An 18,504-nucleotide genomic window follows, 5' to 3' on the forward strand; every position below is an offset into this window, starting at 1 on the left:
ACATGGAAGAGTTCTTAGTAGGAAAGTACCAGGCACTATTTATGAACAGCCCCTTATAATTAATTGAATGCTTGTATATCAATGATTGCTCAAATATTATATGGATTCCTTGAGAGAACACATACCAGAAGACCAGGACTACCTTAGTTGTCTAGAAAGTGGTGAAGCCAGTGACAGATTCAGCTTTACTGTTAGGGCCACTGTCACCAAGCCATTCAAAGCTTCAGCTACTTTGTGCATGAGCCTGTAAGATTTCTGAGGCTGAAAATTGTCTCTCTACCTATTTAGCATGCACACTGCAGTTTGTCTGAACTGTCTTGTGGGCTACCCACTTTACTGTGATCTTCTGTTGGAGTATTTTAATGGATTTTAAAAGAGTGTTAAATCTCTGCTTTGTAAAGCCTTATTCCTATCCTCAAATTATCTTAATTCATTACCTTCTTGCTATGATAGTTTAACTGAGTGTAGGATCTAAAGCTAATTTATTTCACATTTTTGCTCTTAATAGTCTTCACTTTCTTTATTGAAAAAGTAATTACTGAATTCTAATACAATAACTGGAAATTACTTTTTCTAATAACACATATTATCATGTCACCATCTGCGGAAAATACTTTGAAGTACCCCCAACTTTGAGTTACTGGAAATGAGCTTAAAATTGTTAATGCGGGAATATTGCTAATTGGTTATCTCAATGCTGGCCTTTTTATTTATTTATTTTGAAATTACATACTTGCCCAAATTTATTGAGAGAAAAATGATAAAATATAGAAAAGAAAAAGTAAATATAATCCTAATGCTCAGATATAAGTTCTTTTGGCATTTGGTTAAAAGTCTTCCATATATGTTTCTGGGTACATATATACAGCCATACATACATAAATACATTTTAATGGTGTTCTGGTATTATTTTATTCTTATTTACTCCACTTATTAAATTGAGCCCTATAAAAGTGCCATTCTATTAAGTCATAGATAATCAATTATCAATTATTTCAGTACATTTAAACATAACAATTTCCATATTTCCAAATATTTGTTTTGAAATTTTCAGTATCTTGAGAAATGCCATTTATCCACAATCCTGTGTTGATCTAAATATATCTAAGTAAGTCACATTCGCACACTTGCCTACTACTTTCTTCAGGATAAGTTCTCAGTAGTTGGACTGCTGGTCATGGAAAAGAGTATATACATTTCTAATGCGTGTGACAAACACTTCCAAATTTCCTCTAAACGTACTTGTGCACCAGCAATATATGAGACTGATCATATCTTCAGCGAAACTAGTATTCTTTTATTGGCAGTCTTACAGAGACAAAATCTTTTCTTTAAAAAAAATTTTTTTTAACGTGTATTCATTATTGAGAGACAGAGCCAGAGCATGAGCAGGGGAGGGGCAGAGAGAGGAGGAGACACAAGATGTGAAGCAGGCTCCAGGCTCTGAGCTGTCAGCACAGAGCCTGACGCAGGGCTCTAACTCACAAACTGCGAGATCATGACCTGAGCCGAAGTCAAACATTTAACCAACTGAGCCACGCAGATGCCCTAAAGAAAATCTTTTCATTTCCATTTCCTTGACTTACTAATCAAAAGAGTTGAGCATTTTTTCCAATATTTTTGCACCATACCTGGTCCTTTAACTTGGTTTGAATGGCATCTTTCCACAGGCTGCCATGGGTCCATGTACTTTGTTCCCTTTGCAAAGCCTCTCCAGGCAGGATCATCCCTAAGGATAAGAAAGTGGACTAAGCAGGTACCATGGGGCAGTGAGATAAACTGTGAGGGTCAGAGGCAGTTCCTCATTATATGTTTCATAAATTAGCTGTGGTTTGGTGGGGGTCACTAAAAGTCAACCAGCGCACAATACAGATTTTGCCAGGCTCTTTTCTAAAAGCCCCATGTAAACTTTCTGGTATCAGAGTCTTCACCACGTTAAGACATCAAGACAACTGGGTTAAGAGCCATCAGATACAAACATTTGAGAATAATGTATCTGAAAAACCCATAAGCATTCATGATCCCCTACCCAAAGTAAGGACCTAGAACTCTACACTCTCTAACAAGAGTGACAGAGGAAGGGATACTAGAGTCTTGCCTGACTAGAGTTTCATAAGCCTTGCAGGGAAGGAGGACAAGGCAGAGTAAAGGGGGTTATTGATGGAGCAACATGAGGAAAAGCTGGCATGTTGGGATTTATTCCCATGATCTCATCCACAGATCAAGCCCTCAGTTCCCTTCACATAATCCAGACAGTAGCCAAGGACAGAGGGTAAATAAGAAATTCTGAAATTGCGGAGGACCTGGTTACTCAATGAGGTCCCTGGACCAGCAGGATGGCATCCCTTTAATTTTGAGAGAAGTTTGGAATGGACATGCCCAAACCTGCTGATTCAGAATGTGCATTTTAACAAGATCCCGAGCACTCCTATGCATCTTAAACTGTGAGAAGCCCTGATTTGGGAGATTAAATTTGTAGAGCTTGGTGGCAGGTGAGCTAGAGAAAGAGAGAGAGACCATGGGAAAAGGAACCATTGAATTTCCATCTTCATGATAAGTAACTGCATTATTGAATATACAAGTGGCTGGAGATGGGAGGTGACCTAATGGTCCAAGGTGGTATGAGGAACAGAAGGGAACATGCGCTCCTGCATCCTTGTGATCCAGAGCTCTGGAGAAAGGCAAGTGCCCACGGGTTGAATTTGTTTGTCTCTGACGCACTGAGAAATGCTTACATAATTGTCTTGACATCATTAAAGAAAAGGATCCATTTCAAGTGCTTACATGGTGCCTGGCACAAAACATGCAGATGACCAACTTTACTTACTATTATGGTTATTATCATTGTCAGTTGTTTGTCAAGTAACTAGACTATTAAAGAAAAGTATACATATTAAAGAACAATACTGTTTTGATAAGGGTGTGGTATGATTATGCAGACCACCTTAATTACTAAGGAAAGAAAAAAGGAGAAGAAAAAAGGAAAGAAAAAGTTGTCACTTTTAAAAAGCTCAGCAACTGAATATCCCCACATCAGCACTTAGTGGATATGCTTGCAATTAAAGCCATGGTGTGAAATTCCTGATTACTCAGCTTTTGCAAATTGAAGGGATAATAAATAACACAGGAAGGAAAATGGTTACTTCTTCAAAGATGTATAGAAACAAACATCTAATTTTCATGTTATGCTTGTTTAATTAGGTAATTTACTGTAACATATTTATCAGACAAGAGTATAGATAAGAAGAGACTCTTTTCCCCCTTATATCATTTTATGAGTATTAATTTATACTGCACAAAAGGACTTGCTGATTCTCACATAACGATCCTGGTGATTGAAATTTACAGACAAAAGACATAAGCATGAGTATACACTATATGAGGACAAAAAACATAGGGGGGAAAATGATTTGAGAAGAATGAAGAGTAACATAAAAAGAGTGAAAACAGTTCTAGTATAGTAGCCAATTTATGTCCTCCGAGTAAAGACACCTAGTGTGAAGTCACACCAGACAGCAAAGAAGCCTGCAGTGTATCTCATTGCTCTGGGATTGTCTCACTCTGTCCCTGAATAGGGAAACTGGGGTCAGGTCCAAATCACCTCATAGACAGTGGAGAAACCCAATATTGCCTTGTCTTGTTTTGGAGTCAGAACAGCTTTAATCTGCCTCATCCACTGATCCAGCTCAGTGAATGTGATCAAATTGACATATTTACATATTAATAAACAAATGAGTGCTAGATTTCAGGCAGATAAATTGTGCTAATAATATTTTCTGGAAAGCTGCTAGAAAGGAGCTACCGAAGAGGAAAGTACAGCTTTAGGTCTCCCTCATCTTTTGCTCTTTGTCCCCTATGATTTTTACTTTTTACTTGGACTTCCAAGTGACAGTTTGTTTGAAAATAGATTTCCTCTGGGGGGAGGGCCAGGGGGATGGAAAACTGCAGTATGTATTTCAGTATCTTGTGTGAGAAAATACCCCAGGTTTTCAACTCTTCTGAATCTGCCTACCATCTATCCCCACCGAGGAGAGGCAGATGACTATAGATTATTGAATGGGCATTACAGCTTAGCTCAATGACCAATGAACATGGCCAATAGGAAATAAAGAAGACAGCTAGTAATCAAATGGAAGAAAACACTAAAACTTGCTACAATATTTAAGTATACATATGTAACAGGTATATGTACTGTAAAACAGAAAGCATTTAGCATTATAATCATTAAAAAGTTATATAGAAAGGAAAAACAATTCCTCTGATGAAATGGTAAACTCTGGTGATCTAAACTCTCATATCATTGATTAATATTTTTACTTCTTATCTAGCATTTTATAACAGTCATGTCTTCAAGTTATCATGCCTCTGTTGATTTCTTTATAAGCTCTAAGGGTCAACAAAATAAATAAAAATTTTAAATACCCACTTTTCCTAATTTTGAGTTAACTGGTAATTGAGGCACCAGGGTGGCTCATTAGGTTAAGCATCCAACTCTTGATTTTGGCTCAGGTCATGATCTTACTGGTTTATGAGTTCAAGCCCCATGTTGGGCTTTATGCTGTCAGTGTGAAACCTGTTTGGGATTCTCTCCCTTTTTCTCTCTCTCTCTCTTTCTCTGTGCCCCTCCTTCACTTTCTTTCTCTTAAAAATATATAAATAAAACTTAAAAAAGAAGCTTTAATTAATTGATAATTGAGATCTATTCTTAGTTTATATTTTGTTTCATTATATACTATTAAATAAGAGCTATGATTATAAGTAGTGAATCAATGAGCTGGTCAAATCTTTAGGGCGTTGCTTCAATATGAGGATACAATGCACGGAGCACCATTTGAACTTGATGTATATTTGCATTAACACAAGGGCTTGTAGTATTGAGATGACCTATAAATGAGGCATCACGCAGAAGTGTGCTCCCTTTGAAAAGTTAGGTACAATCACATTAATTAGGAAACCACTGAGTTTCCCATTAGGGATGTCATCCATACACAAACTCAGATGTTTGCCAAAGAGAAATAGGTAAATCCCTTGTCCAAAAGTAGTTAACATAGCAAGCTTGTATCTGCTTGAGCATGCTTATATGTTGACCCTTGGCTTTCACCTATAAACATGGATTTTGAGAGGGTTGTTCCCTGGTAAAAATGACTTTCTGTACCTACAATTTTTCTGCAAACAACATGCTCTTGCTGAACACCTACTTTTTTTCTGGGTGTCTGGAATTTTGGTAGATGCAAGGCAGAGGGTGCCTATGTGACCAACCTCCAATAAAAACCTAAGGAGCTGGTTCTCTAATGAACTTCCCTGGTTGACAACTTTTCACACATATTGTCAGAAACTGTTGGAAGAATTAAGCATGTCTCATGTTGACTCTACCAGAAGAAGACTCTTAGAAACATGCACCCTCATTTCCTCTAGACTTTATTTTGTATCTTTCCTTTTGTTGATTTTGCTTTGCTTTAGCATCCTTTTACTGTAATATATCACAGCTATGAGGATGACTAGAGTCTTGCAAGTCTTCTCAGCATATCATATGCAACCATATTACTGTATTCTTTAATATTTACTTAAATAACAGATATTAATCAGTTGCCTACTATATGGTGACCTCAGTTTGGGCTACTGGCAATACAGCAATGTTCAAAGGATACTGCCCTGGCAAAACTTAAAAAAGTCATAAGCTGTCTCAAGCAGGATGCTAGAATATCCTACACATTGATTGTTTGGGTTCCACATGCCTACTTTGGCCATCCACAAATTACTATCAACTTAGCAGCCACATTAACAAGATGATTTCTAAAAACCTCCTTCACTTGAGACATGCATGGATACAACTTTTTACTTCTGATACCATGCTGATTTCTCCATGTTTCATCTCTTTGGTACCAATTCATTATGACCAAGCTATATTTTTTCATGTATTGTTTTCTAATTATTCTCTAGTATATCATATGGGTACATTTCTTCTCTATAGTATGTTGAAAGGAAAGACAATATATTTTTTCTTTGTCTTTTTTATCCTAAGGTGGCTCACTCTGTTGTCCTATAGATCAGATGTGCTTCAAAAACATTTAATATTGTTTTAATGTTTTCGTTGTGCTAAAACTATCACTGCATTTCTACCTTTGAACTTTACTTTTAACTTCATGGCCACCACAGGCCCATATTATATTTTACTTTTTGGTTTTTTCAAAAGAATGGTGACAGAAGGATGGCATTTTCCCTTGAGACTCAACATTATCCATGATGGGTCATTCCGTCTTTGTCCCGCTGTGACTTTTGGTCCAGTCCCTGAGCCAACATCAATCTATGCATCCTTAACAATGCACAATGCTCAGAGAACTTGTCATTTCAATCACACAGCTGCGAAGAAGTACCACAGACATTTGGCTCTAATGAGACCAAGTTCATAGACACAACAACTCTCACACAGATTTCAGAGAAAGAAAAGGTCTTTTTTTCCATTGTTGTTGCTTGTCTGTGTCCCCCATGATCCAAAAACAATAATAGGCTGGGTAGCCAAGAGACAGCAGTAAGTGGCAGACTGCTGGGGGCACTTGGGAAGTGAAGGTCTAGACAGCAAATTTTCCATCACTTGTCAAAATGATTTGTATACATTCTATAACCCAAATAATGGGTAATGTGTGCCTTTGTTGATAATTAGAAAGTCTGTTTCTCTACTATGGTAATCAATCCTCAAAGAAAAGGTTACGATTTCAGGTATGGCCTCCTTTTGTAGTACTTCCATGTCATTGGGTGACAGACGAGAGAAGCATATCTTAGAATAGGACATGTAGATCAACCATTGCTTTATTGGGCTATATTTATAAACACAGTCTCAGTCCTAAGTCAAAATTACAGTTTCTAATTACTTTTTTATTGGCATCATTGAACATTGTTTGGCACCAGAATGATGAAATAGATTAATTATATGTCAAAGAAAGATAGTACAACTTCTAAGTACATTGCCTGAGGCATATACCACCATTAATAATCTGGAGTTGTACAATAGGCATCCATTTTTTTTTCTATGTTACTGTCAGAGTACTTTGTATACCATTCAGTGACCTATCTTTTACTGGCTTGTGATTAATTTGAATTTTTTTAAATTATTTTTTATAAATTGCCTCAGTGTTGCTGAATTTAATAAAAATTGGATATACAGTTATTAAAATACAGAGATTTTTTTTAAAAATCTCATGTGAAGAAACCTTTATCAAGAATTCTGAATGTACCACTAAAAGCATGATAAAGAATTGTGACTGCAGTGTAGTTGAAGTCCCTTGTTCCTATGTTAATTTAAGTTTAGTGTATGGTTCTAATTTTGCAAGTGTAGCATTATGTGCCCATTGAAGACACTTTATATACTTACTCTAAGCATTTTTCATATGAGCATTTTGGCCCCTGAATTTAGGAAAAGTATTTTGACAATTATAAATACAAATGTCTATTTCCTGTGTACAAGTGATAACTTTCTTTTTTTTTTTAATTTTATTAACATTCATTTATTTTTGAGAGACAGAGACAGATCATGAACAGGGGAGGGGCAGAGAGAGAGGGAGACACAGAATCAGAAGCAGGCTCCAGACTCTGAGCTATCAGCACAGAGCCCAACACAGGGCTTGAACCCTCGAACTGTGAGATCATGGCATGAGCAAAAGTTGGACACTCAACCAACTGAGCCACCCAGGTACCCCAAGTGATAGCTTTCTTTATGACTATGTATAATCCAGTAGTTTGGCCAACCTGATTTAAGTAGAAATGCTTTGACCAGCTAAAAACAATACCTATTTCAGTGTGTAACTGGTGGACCAGAGTCTTGGGGGTTAGGTCACTTTCTGAATGCTAATAAGGCTTCTCTTGCTGTAGTGGTGGCAGAAATATTCGGCAAAATCTTAACTGGTTTGATCATAAAACCCTACTTAATGAGATACATAACTATATAATCTGGAAACCTAAAAGTATAAAACAGAGAGAAAAAAAAAAAGTCAAGACTAGTTTTCTGTGACCCCAAGCATGCCCACAAGAACACCAAATAGTAACAGAGCTCAGGACTTCCCTAGTTGCTTAATTAATTTTAGCTTTCATGACTAATGTCCCACCAAGGACCCAGCATCCTTTCTCCTCTTTCCAGAGGTTCCAAGGCCAGAGTTGTTTCTGAGTCCACTAACTGATACTTAGTGGTGAAGTTCTCCTTATTGGGCCTGGCCTCTTATTAGCCATAATTATCTTGTGAGGTAGGTAGTGTCATGACAAAACATTAGGGATTGGGTATCAGTTTCTGTTTTTTATGTTTTGTTTTGTTTATTTATTTATTTATTTTGAGAGGATAAGAGAAAGAGAAAGGCAGAGAGAAAGGGAGAGAGAATTCCAAGCAGGCTCTGTGTTCTCAGTGTCTGGCTTTAAATATTAGTTCTCTTCTTTCCTCCCTGGGTAATCATAGGCTAATTAGTAAACTATTTTGAGCCTCAATTCTATTTTTTTTAATGTTTTTTATTTATTTTTGAGAGACAGAGAGAGACAATGTGAGCAGAGGAGGGTCAGAGAGAGAGGGAGACACAGAATCTGAAGCAGGCTCCAAGCTCTGAGCTAGCTGTCAACACAGAGCCCAATGCGGGGCTCAAACCCACGAACCGTGAGATCATGACCTGAGCCGAAGCCAGACGCTTAATGGACTGAGCCATCCAGGCACCCCACCTAAATTCTATTTTTAAACTGAGAGTTAACATTCCTAGATAATATCAGGAAATTCAAAGAATATCTATGCCAAAACATAAGAAAGGAGTAAATAAACACATAAAAAAATAAATACATGAAAGAAGTATGACAGTATGTCAAAGGGGCACAGGAGCCAACTGGAACAAACTCCCAAAGAAAAGAGCTAGAACAATATGAGCAAGAGAATTAATAACAGCACACTAGATTACAATCCATGGTATAAACAAATATACATGGGTTCATGCTGATATAAATAAGTGTTGACTAAATATAGAGGTGGGAGAAACGTGGCAAATCATCCTTACGGGAGGATTCCACACAACACCATAGGGTGATATTGTTCCTTCCAGGAGTTGGAGTGTAATTCCTATGCGTCACTCCTTGAGTGGAGCCTGGACTTCGTGTCCTGCATCCAAAAAAACCTGGTAGAAAGGGAAGGAGGAAGTGTTTTATAGTGAAAATTCCAGGCAGATTCTACTATAACCTAAGTGATCCAGGTTAATATCCCCAGTATAAGCCATATTGATACCATGTAGTCCCTGATAAAACATGAAGAAAAGAGCACTTCACCTTCCCCCCAAACTCATCACCTAAGCCAATCAGAAAGAAAACAACAGACAACCCAAGTTCACAGTCTGTAAAACACCTGACTAGTATTCTCCAGTCTATGAAAGTCTTGAACGGCAAAGTCTAAGATACTGTAATAGACCAGGGCGATCTAAAGAGACATGAGGACGAAATGTGATGTGGTATTCTGGATAGGATCCTAAAAGAGGAAAAATAATAATGATAATTAGTGAACAACTGCTAAAACATGAATAAGGTCTGACTTTTAGTTAAAGTTATAGACCTGTGTTCCCTTAGTCTTGACAAATGTATTAAAAATGTTAACATTAGGAAACATTGATGGTAGTCATACAGAAAACCTTCAGACAATTTTTACAACACTTCTGTAAGTCTAAAATTTTTCCAAAATACAAAGTTTGTTGAAGTAGGAGAAAAAAAGAAGATGAGGAGGAGGGAAAGGGGAAAAGGGAAAGTGAGCAAGAAGAAGAAGGGGTGACAGAAAAAAAGTCAGGTCTTTTATTCACCTTTCTTCTTACCCATATTGAGAATGAGGGCTCTCAGACACCAAGTACTATATGGCTGCAATAACATGAAGTTCAGTGCCAAGAAAAGCTAGTGGTTGTGCTAGAAGTCAGGATGGCTGTTATCCTTGAACAAGCAATAGTGACCAGGAAAGGGCATGAGGAGACTACCAGGTTCTGGAAATTTCTCATTCCTTGTTCTGGGTGCTAGTTACATAGATGTGCTCACTTTGTGAAAATTCATCTAAATAGACAATTAGCTTTTGCTCATGTTTCTGTGTATTATGCTTGAATTTTTAAAGTTTATATTTAAACAAAATGCCACAGGGGAATAAAGAGTGAAGATTTAGAGTTCCCTAACAATTGGACCATCTATCACTTCTTTTTTTTACAATATTTTTTAAATGTATTTCTGAGAGAGAGAGAGACACAGACAGACAGACAGTGTGAGCAGGGGAGGGTCAGAGAGAGAGGGAGACACAGAATCTGAAACAGGCTCAAGGCTCTGAGCTGTCAGCACAGAGCCAGACGCTGGGCTCGAATTCACAAATGGTGAGATCATGACCTGAGCCAAAGCCGGACGCTCAACCAACTGAACCACCCAGGCGCCCCCATCTATCACTTCTACGTTTCAATTTGTATTTTCCTAACTGCGTTGAAACTAACTCCTGTCTCTTCTTAGGGTGATCTCTAACACAGCCTGTGCATGCTGCCCTTCAAATGCTAATAGAAAGCAGAATTCTCGGCGCAGTTATCTCCTTCACTGGATCATACCTTAACCATCTGGGAACTGACAGTTCATTCTGATCACCTCACATTGCAGTCGAGCACAGAATCCAGACAAGACCCACTTCCAGACAGCCAGATGCAGTCCTCATAACTTTGTGCGAAGTCTAACTGCATCATCCATATGTGGATCCTCAGTTATTTTTAAATTCTTTTTCTCTGGCTGCAAAAAATAAGAGAAAAGTCATTGCCCCTTTTGGAGCAGTTCGATTGGAGAATGAGGTCCTCGTTTTTTTAACATAATCTGAAGCTTTCTAAGGTTTGTCCATAGGCAGTGGCAGGCAAATAGAAAACGTTCCATTGCACAAGGAAAAAGTATGGGAGTAGTCTTTGACTCAAAGGCACTACTCGCTAGAGCAGGCTTTCTGATAAGATATACCTATTAAGTAGCTTTAAAATAAATTGGAAAAAGAAGTAAAGAAAAAAGTGTGTCAGGGTGGGGGGAGGAGGAGTGAATGAAGAGTCAGCAAATGAGCAGGTTTACATTTGAAATTTAAATTGGCAGCTGGCACTCTGAATCATTCTGCATTTAATATAATTTGAATGGGGTAGATGATAGTGTTGCATTTTGAAGAGGCAAAGCAAAACCTTGAATATGAGGAATGTACAAACCTCTGTTATTCTGCTTTGCTCAATTTGACACACTTCCCTTCACTATGCTTCGAAGAAAGTGAGGTGTAGGTATTTTAGCGGTTTACTCCTCATCAGCACAAACCAAGTGCTATGTGGCTGTAAGCTGTTAAATGAAATTCTTGAAACAAAGCGCAAAAACAAAACTTTGAAGTTGTGCTAACACTGAAAGGGAAATATCCATGAAGTGGAAATTGGGTTTAAAAGCTTGTCATTAATGGGGGCACCTGGGTGGTTCAATTGGTTGAGGAAACAACTTTTGATTTTGGCTCAGGTCATGATCTTGTGGTTCTGAGAGAGTTCCAGAGAGTCTCTGGAAGGGTTCTGTGCTGACAGCGTGGAGTCGTCCTGGGATTCTCTAGCCTCCCCTCTCTCTCTTCCTCCCCTGCTCATTCACACTCACCCTCTCTCTTTCTCTCCGAAATAAGTAAGCAGTTTAGGGACACTTGGGTAACATAATTGGTTGAGCATCCGATTTGGGCCCAGGTTATGGTCTCAAGGTTCATGGGTTAGAGCCCCACATCAGGCTCTCTACTGACAGCACAGACCCTCTGTCCCCCTTCTTTCTGCCCCTTCCCCCACTTTCTCTCTCAAAAGTAAACGTTAAAAAACTTATAAACATTTTAAAAAGTAGGTAAAAGATATTCAATAATAAAGCTATCATACTAGTAAAGGTTAATCAGGTAGGCATATTAAAGAAAGGAAAATTTAATCAATATCAGAAATATGTAAAATTACTTTTCATAGATCCAAGAAAATGCACTTTATTTTCTGAACACTGATTTTGTACATTTATTTCAATTAACATGCATCTCAAAAAATACAAACAGTCCACATACAAGGAATATAAAAATTAGGATGGAAAACAGAGAACAAATGGATGAAAGCCAAAGAATTTTATGAGCGAGACGTTCTGACAGGCATAGGGAACACGGTGCCTTAGACACACGGTATGTATTTTATCATCTCACATATTAGGGAAGGGAACTGATAGTTATTGTTCCTCTAGAGAGGATAGGCGGTTTGCCTGTATTATCTCATGTTATCCTCGTGACACTGAGAAGTGTGTGTTACCATTTCAGTTTTATCTGTGGAATAACTGAAGCTTGAAGCAGTGAGTAACTGTAGGCCCAGAGAGCCGGAGAGACCGTCCGAATCAGAGCCCTGACCTGATGTGAGTTTGAAAGCTGCTCCTTTCGTACAACCCTTTATGGACCCTATCTTTTCCTTAGTGCCTACCAGTGAAAACACAGGTATTAGAAAAGCACCTCAGGGGAATTGTTAATTTTGAGGAACAAAATGGGGGTGTTTTTAATTGCATCCTTTTCCTGAACCAACCTTGTGATGGTACCAAAGATAAAGAAAAGAAACACTTGATATGTGACACAAAGGGGTGCAACCAGTCCTAAAAAAGTGACCATGAAGTCTGATCAGGACCCTAACGCTTTCCCTCGGGCATCGCTGTGGCACAAAGAGAAGGCAAACTCAAAGTCATCCTACTTGCGATGTGGCATCTGACTCTACACAAGTGTGTGTATGAATTTGCACACAACCTCTGTGTTTCAGTTTAATTTACAAACTGGGAGAGAGAATGTGCATCATTGGAGTTCATTGTGAACTATAAAAAAAAGGTGATAGCCATAAAGAATTGAAGATAGTACTGGACTTCACTAAATGTTATTTTCCCTCCTCATTTTGTATACTTGCCTTTCAATAGAATGAGGCAAACTGACAGCAAAGGACTGGGTTCTTTTGTGCTGCTGATGGCGAAGAAGTATGCAGAATCCTTTATGTGGATCAAGTGCAGAGAGCTTTGTTCTATTTTATTTTTTTCCAGATTCATGGATTCATGTACATAAATTTCCTTGATGCGTAAGGTCCTCAGACTGACATGTTCAAAGTGGAATGTCTCATTCATGTGAATCCTGTTCACCAGTTTCCAAGTTTTTACTTCACTGTGTGAATAAGATCTTTGTACGTCTTTTGGTTGTCTCTTGGTGTCCACAGTTCACTCGATTTGCCGAATTCTAGGTATTAAGACAGGGTTAGAAATAGGAGGGGGAGTAAGCTCAGTAACTGGTCCTGCATTACTCACTTCTCATTTAAGGTGTCAGTCTGCAGAAGACAAATATTTTATGTAAATTCAACAAGGAAGTAAAAGAATGTAAATTATCGAGTAACCAATATCTTAAATACATAAGCTGAGAATATAATTAGGCATGAGGCTCCAAGAAGGGTGTTTTCACAGTTGTGCATAATTTAAAAGGAGAGGGCAAGTATAAATATAGGTAATAAGGGATGAAAGTATTTAAACATTTAAAATATTTAAATGCTGTTTGATTACATCCCAAAACAACTTTTTCTGCTCTGTCATCTGGTAGGACTAAATATAGCCTTGTGTTCTAGTAGATCAGAGATGTATGTACGCAGTGGGTAATTAGCCTCTTGTATTAAAAATAAAACATATAAATATTACCTCATTAGTGGGTTTGTATCCTAACTATTACCTTCTTTCTTCATGGTCTCAAATAATCCATGGAACATTTAGAAATCCAATGTCCAGAATGGAATATACAAAGCTAGGTTTTAGAACTATTGTGTGTTGTGGATCAATAATGAAAAGTGACTTCTCTTGGATTTTAGATCAATGAACTCTGAAAGGAAATAAATGAAATGAAAAGAGCTTGGGATTCAGCAATTTGCTAGTAGTCTATTTTTTTTATTTAACTTTCTGTATATTCTTCTTAACTTTTCTTTCTTATTAAACCATTGTGTTCTCACAGAGGAGATAACAGAAGAGTATTTGATTCTTAATTGTTTTCTTTCACGTGAGTCCATAATTCTATCAAAGGCAAATGGTAATACCATAATCCAATTACTCTAAGGATCACCTATCACTGGGTTCAGATGTGCAGACATTAACATAAATGTTCAGATTCTGGTAGCTCTTACCCACTGAGAAATTTAACATTTCCCCAAATTTTCCAAGAGTCACCAAGAATATGTCAAATCCATAAATTGTTCATCTCCCAGTCTTTCCCTGAATTTCATGAGAACTCAAGGGCATTGCTTCTGAAGGGCCAAGAATTCTACTACTTTCTCCTTTGGGCATAGAAGTGCTTCTGGTACCACTCTGGTGCCAAAGGGTACCGATGCAGTGTTATGTGTTGGGGGGTAATGGAAATGAGGCATGGGCATCTCCTCCCCTTACTGGGATTACTCCTGACTATGCAACCCTGATGCAGATGCTTGAGTCAGTCACATAGAAAATCTAATCTTAGCAAACTCCTTTGGTCCCCACACTAGCCCTTCTCTCATCACTATGTTCTACGGCTAAAGCTAATATTATATGCAAACTATACTTCCATTAAAAGAAAGAAAAACTTAGTCACTCAGCACTCCCTAAGTTATATGTGTATGTATGTATATGTATATGTGTGTGTGTCTATATGTATATAGTTTTTTTTTCTTTTTCCACAAGATGTCTATCATAGGCCAGCATGGGAGCGCTCCCCATTGGAGGTTATCAGAGACTCAGTGTGATGATCACTCCCCATCCCAAATTCTACTGGTTCCTTTTTAATGGACAAGTATTGTTTGAGCATGATACATGTCACATTCACTTATAACATGGCCATAGTTGTCATATGACCTTACTCAAGGAAGGAGTGATGTCCAGGAAGTATCAATCTGCCAGGTGCCCTGATGGAGAAAGAACTGGAAATACCTGATGAATAGCACCATGAGTTTGCAGCTGGGTGCAAAACCAGGCTGAGTGAGATCCATTGTAAGTCTATTGCTCAGATTAGTTATCGCTATTTCCATTTCCTTCTCCAAACCTCTGCCCAGGCACCTCTATACCAGCCTTCACCTTCTTCAGAAAATAAAATTATCCAGCTATCTCTAGAAATCAATTAATGCAAAAAGATGTTTCAGTTCCCCTCTTTCTAGGTTCACTAATCTAGTTTGGACTCCACTAAGAGACCGAAGTATATAACACAGTCTTATTTCTGAAAGATGTTTATGTTGTTACAAGCTACTTTAAAAGCTGATTTTACTCTCACAAAAATGTTAAGATTAAAGTAAGTCTGGGGCACTTGGGTGGCTCATTCGGTTAAGCGCCTGACTTTGGTTCAGATAATCATCTCACGGTTTGTGGGTTCGAGCCCCGCGTCAGGCTCTGTGCTGACAACTAGCTCAGAGCCTGTCTTCAGATTTTGATTCTGTGTCTCCCTCTCTCTCTGACCCTCCCCTGCTCGCACTGTCTCTCTCTCTCTCTCTCTCTCTCAAAAATAAATAATAAAAACATTTAAAAATTTTTAAAAAATAAAAATAAATAAATAAAGTGAGTCTATTCGACAGTACGAAGTTAAATCACAGAAAGGTTGTGTGGCTTACTCAAACCTTACAAGCAGTTAAGGGTAAAGTTTAGTTTATAATTTTCAAGTTCAGGTCTAACTATTCTTTTCTTTTTTGACCTCTTTAATTCTTCTCAAAAAAAGACATAGAATAAGTAGAATTATACACTAGAAGCTATAGAGATTTTTTTTCATTTTAGTTATATTACTTTCTTTTCATAATAACTGGAAGTGATGGGTGGATGTCTGAGTAGAATTTGTTCTTAAATCTTAATGAATTATCCTCAAGGCATTAACTGCTTGATAATCTTAGTAAGTGGTCACTGGGTTTTTAATTTTACATATCTGCTAATCTTGAAAGCATAAATCAGGAAAACGAGACATATTACAATAATAATAAATGCTGGCTGGTGATATTGAAGTGCACAATAATCTCAGATAATACCATCACAATCTAACCAATTACTCAAGTGAAACATTTATAATCCTTCCTGACTCTTCTCTTTTCTGTACTCTCCTATCCCCACCTAATCCAGCAGGAAATCCTACAATAGCTCTTATTTCAAAATATACTGAAACCACTGTGCTCTCACCATCTGCACAGTAGTCCAAGCCACCAGCATCTTTCTCACGAAGCACAGAAATAGCCTTCCACTTATTTTTTTGATTCCCTGCTCACTTAGTGGAGTCATTTTTCACCCAGAAGCCAGAATAATCTTTTTTAGACACTTTTTTTATTATGTAATATAATGCACATATAGAAAAGTGTATAAAATATAAACATGGCCCTTAACCAATTATTATAAGGTGAGCACTCATGTAGTTAACCAATTTAATAAGAAATAGAATATTATGTACACCAGGAAGCATTAGGCACCGGATATCCCAGATCAAGGTGTGCCTGATCAAAACCATTTTTCTCCCTTAGATCTGGTATTTATCTTGAATTTAATGGTAGTCATTTCCTTGACTTGTTTTGTATGCACCCTCATAGGATATAAATTTTCAAGTTCTTTTTAAATTTTATATAATTGAATGAGATAATTTGTATTATTTTTGTGTCTAGTTTCCTTTGGTACATGTACCCACATTGCTCCTGTGTGTCTGTGGTTTTGTTGATAGGATTGTTCTAGTTTTCCAGTGCTGTGTAACAAACATCTCTTGCTGACACTCCAAAGTGTCTATATGTGCATTATATTACATAATAAAAAAAGTGTTTAAAAAAGATTATTCTGGCTTCTGGGTGAAAAATGACTCCACTAAGTGAGCATAACATGAACAACTATGTTCTTATACTCACAGATTCTGTGGGTCAGGAATTCAAACAAAACATAGCTTGGAAACTTGACTCTGCTATGCAGTATTGGGACCTAACTGGAAAGATTCAAATGTCTGGAAACTGGAATTATCTGGAAGCTTCTTCATTCACATGCCTGGCAGCTGGACTAAAATGACTCTGGTAATATTATAGATTAGAGTGCCTACAAGTGTCCCCTCAATATGGCTGATGCTTTCTTACAGCATAGTGGTGTCAGGGTAGACACTTTGTTACATGGCAACTCAGGACTCCAAGAGTGAATGTTAGAACATTCAGCTTTAGGTAGAAATGCACACCTATTTACCTAGAGAAAGAGAGAGCAAGAGAGGGAGGGAGAGAGAGAATCCCAAGCAAGTGGGGCTAGAACTCATGAACTGAGATCCAAGAACCAAGGTCATGACCTGAGCCAAAATGAAGAGACAGATGCTTAACCGACTAAGCCACCTAGGTGCCCCTACATGCCTTTTGATGACCTAGACTTTGAACACATGTTGCATTTCAACCATGCTGTCACAGTTGCCACAGCCCAACTAGATTCAACTAGAATCATGGATCCTATCTCTTGACTGGAGAAGTATCAAATAATTTCTGGCCGTATTTTAAATAACATGATACTATTCCATGGAATGAACATACTATACTTTATTTATTCACTGTATTCTCTTTTAAATTATCTTCTTTAGTTATCAGATAATAGCAATATTAAAAGGAAACTGTTTTATGAGTCACAATTTCACCAGGTATTTTCATTACACTGAATTCCCTCCCAGGAGTTTGTCCATGTGGCTGAATATTCTTAGCTAGAACTTGTCATACAGTTTTGTACTCAGATTTTTTTCACTAAAAATTATAACATTGAATGCATCTTTGCTTCTTTTTATTTTATTTTTAAATGTGATTCATGTGTTTCTTGTTTACTTTTTAGTGAACTATAGTTGCCATGCATTGTTACATTGGTTGCAGGTCTATGTCATAGGAATTAAATAGTTCTACACATTATGCTGTGTTCACCACAGTAAGCGTAGTTACTGTCTGTCACCATACAACATTATCAGAATATTCTTTACCATTTTCTCTGTGCTGCACTTTTGGTCCTCATGACTCACTTATTTTATAAGTATCCATTCTGTTCCTAATAGTTATTAAGATTGTTTTCATTTTGGACTATTGTGAACAATGTCTCTATAATCTTCCGGGGTGTGTATTCTGGTACACATCAGCATGCATTTCTAGGAGAAATACACATAAGAGTTAGAACAGCTAGATCTTAGTATGAAATATTCAATTTGGCTAGATATTATCAATGTGTTTATCAAAGGGATTGTACCAATTTACATTGATCCCAGGTATAAAAGTAAGAAGAGTCTCGCCAACATAAAGTGATCTCTTTAAATATAATGCTTTTTGCTTTAATGCCTCACAGAGATTCCAACAGCACTTGCTGTAAACCTGAAATCATTCTCCATGGCCTACAAGACCTTGTATGGCCTGGTCTCTGCGTACTTCTGTGGCCTCTGGGCACATATCACCTTGTAATAAAGCTCTGGCCCCACTGGCCTTCTTTCAAGTCCTAATACAAAGCACACTTGTCCCCTACAGAGGACCAGTG

Source organism: Suricata suricatta, chromosome 3 (assembly GCF_006229205.1).
Source record: "Suricata suricatta isolate VVHF042 chromosome 3, meerkat_22Aug2017_6uvM2_HiC, whole genome shotgun sequence".
Lineage (NCBI taxonomy): Eukaryota > Metazoa > Chordata > Mammalia > Carnivora > Herpestidae > Suricata > Suricata suricatta.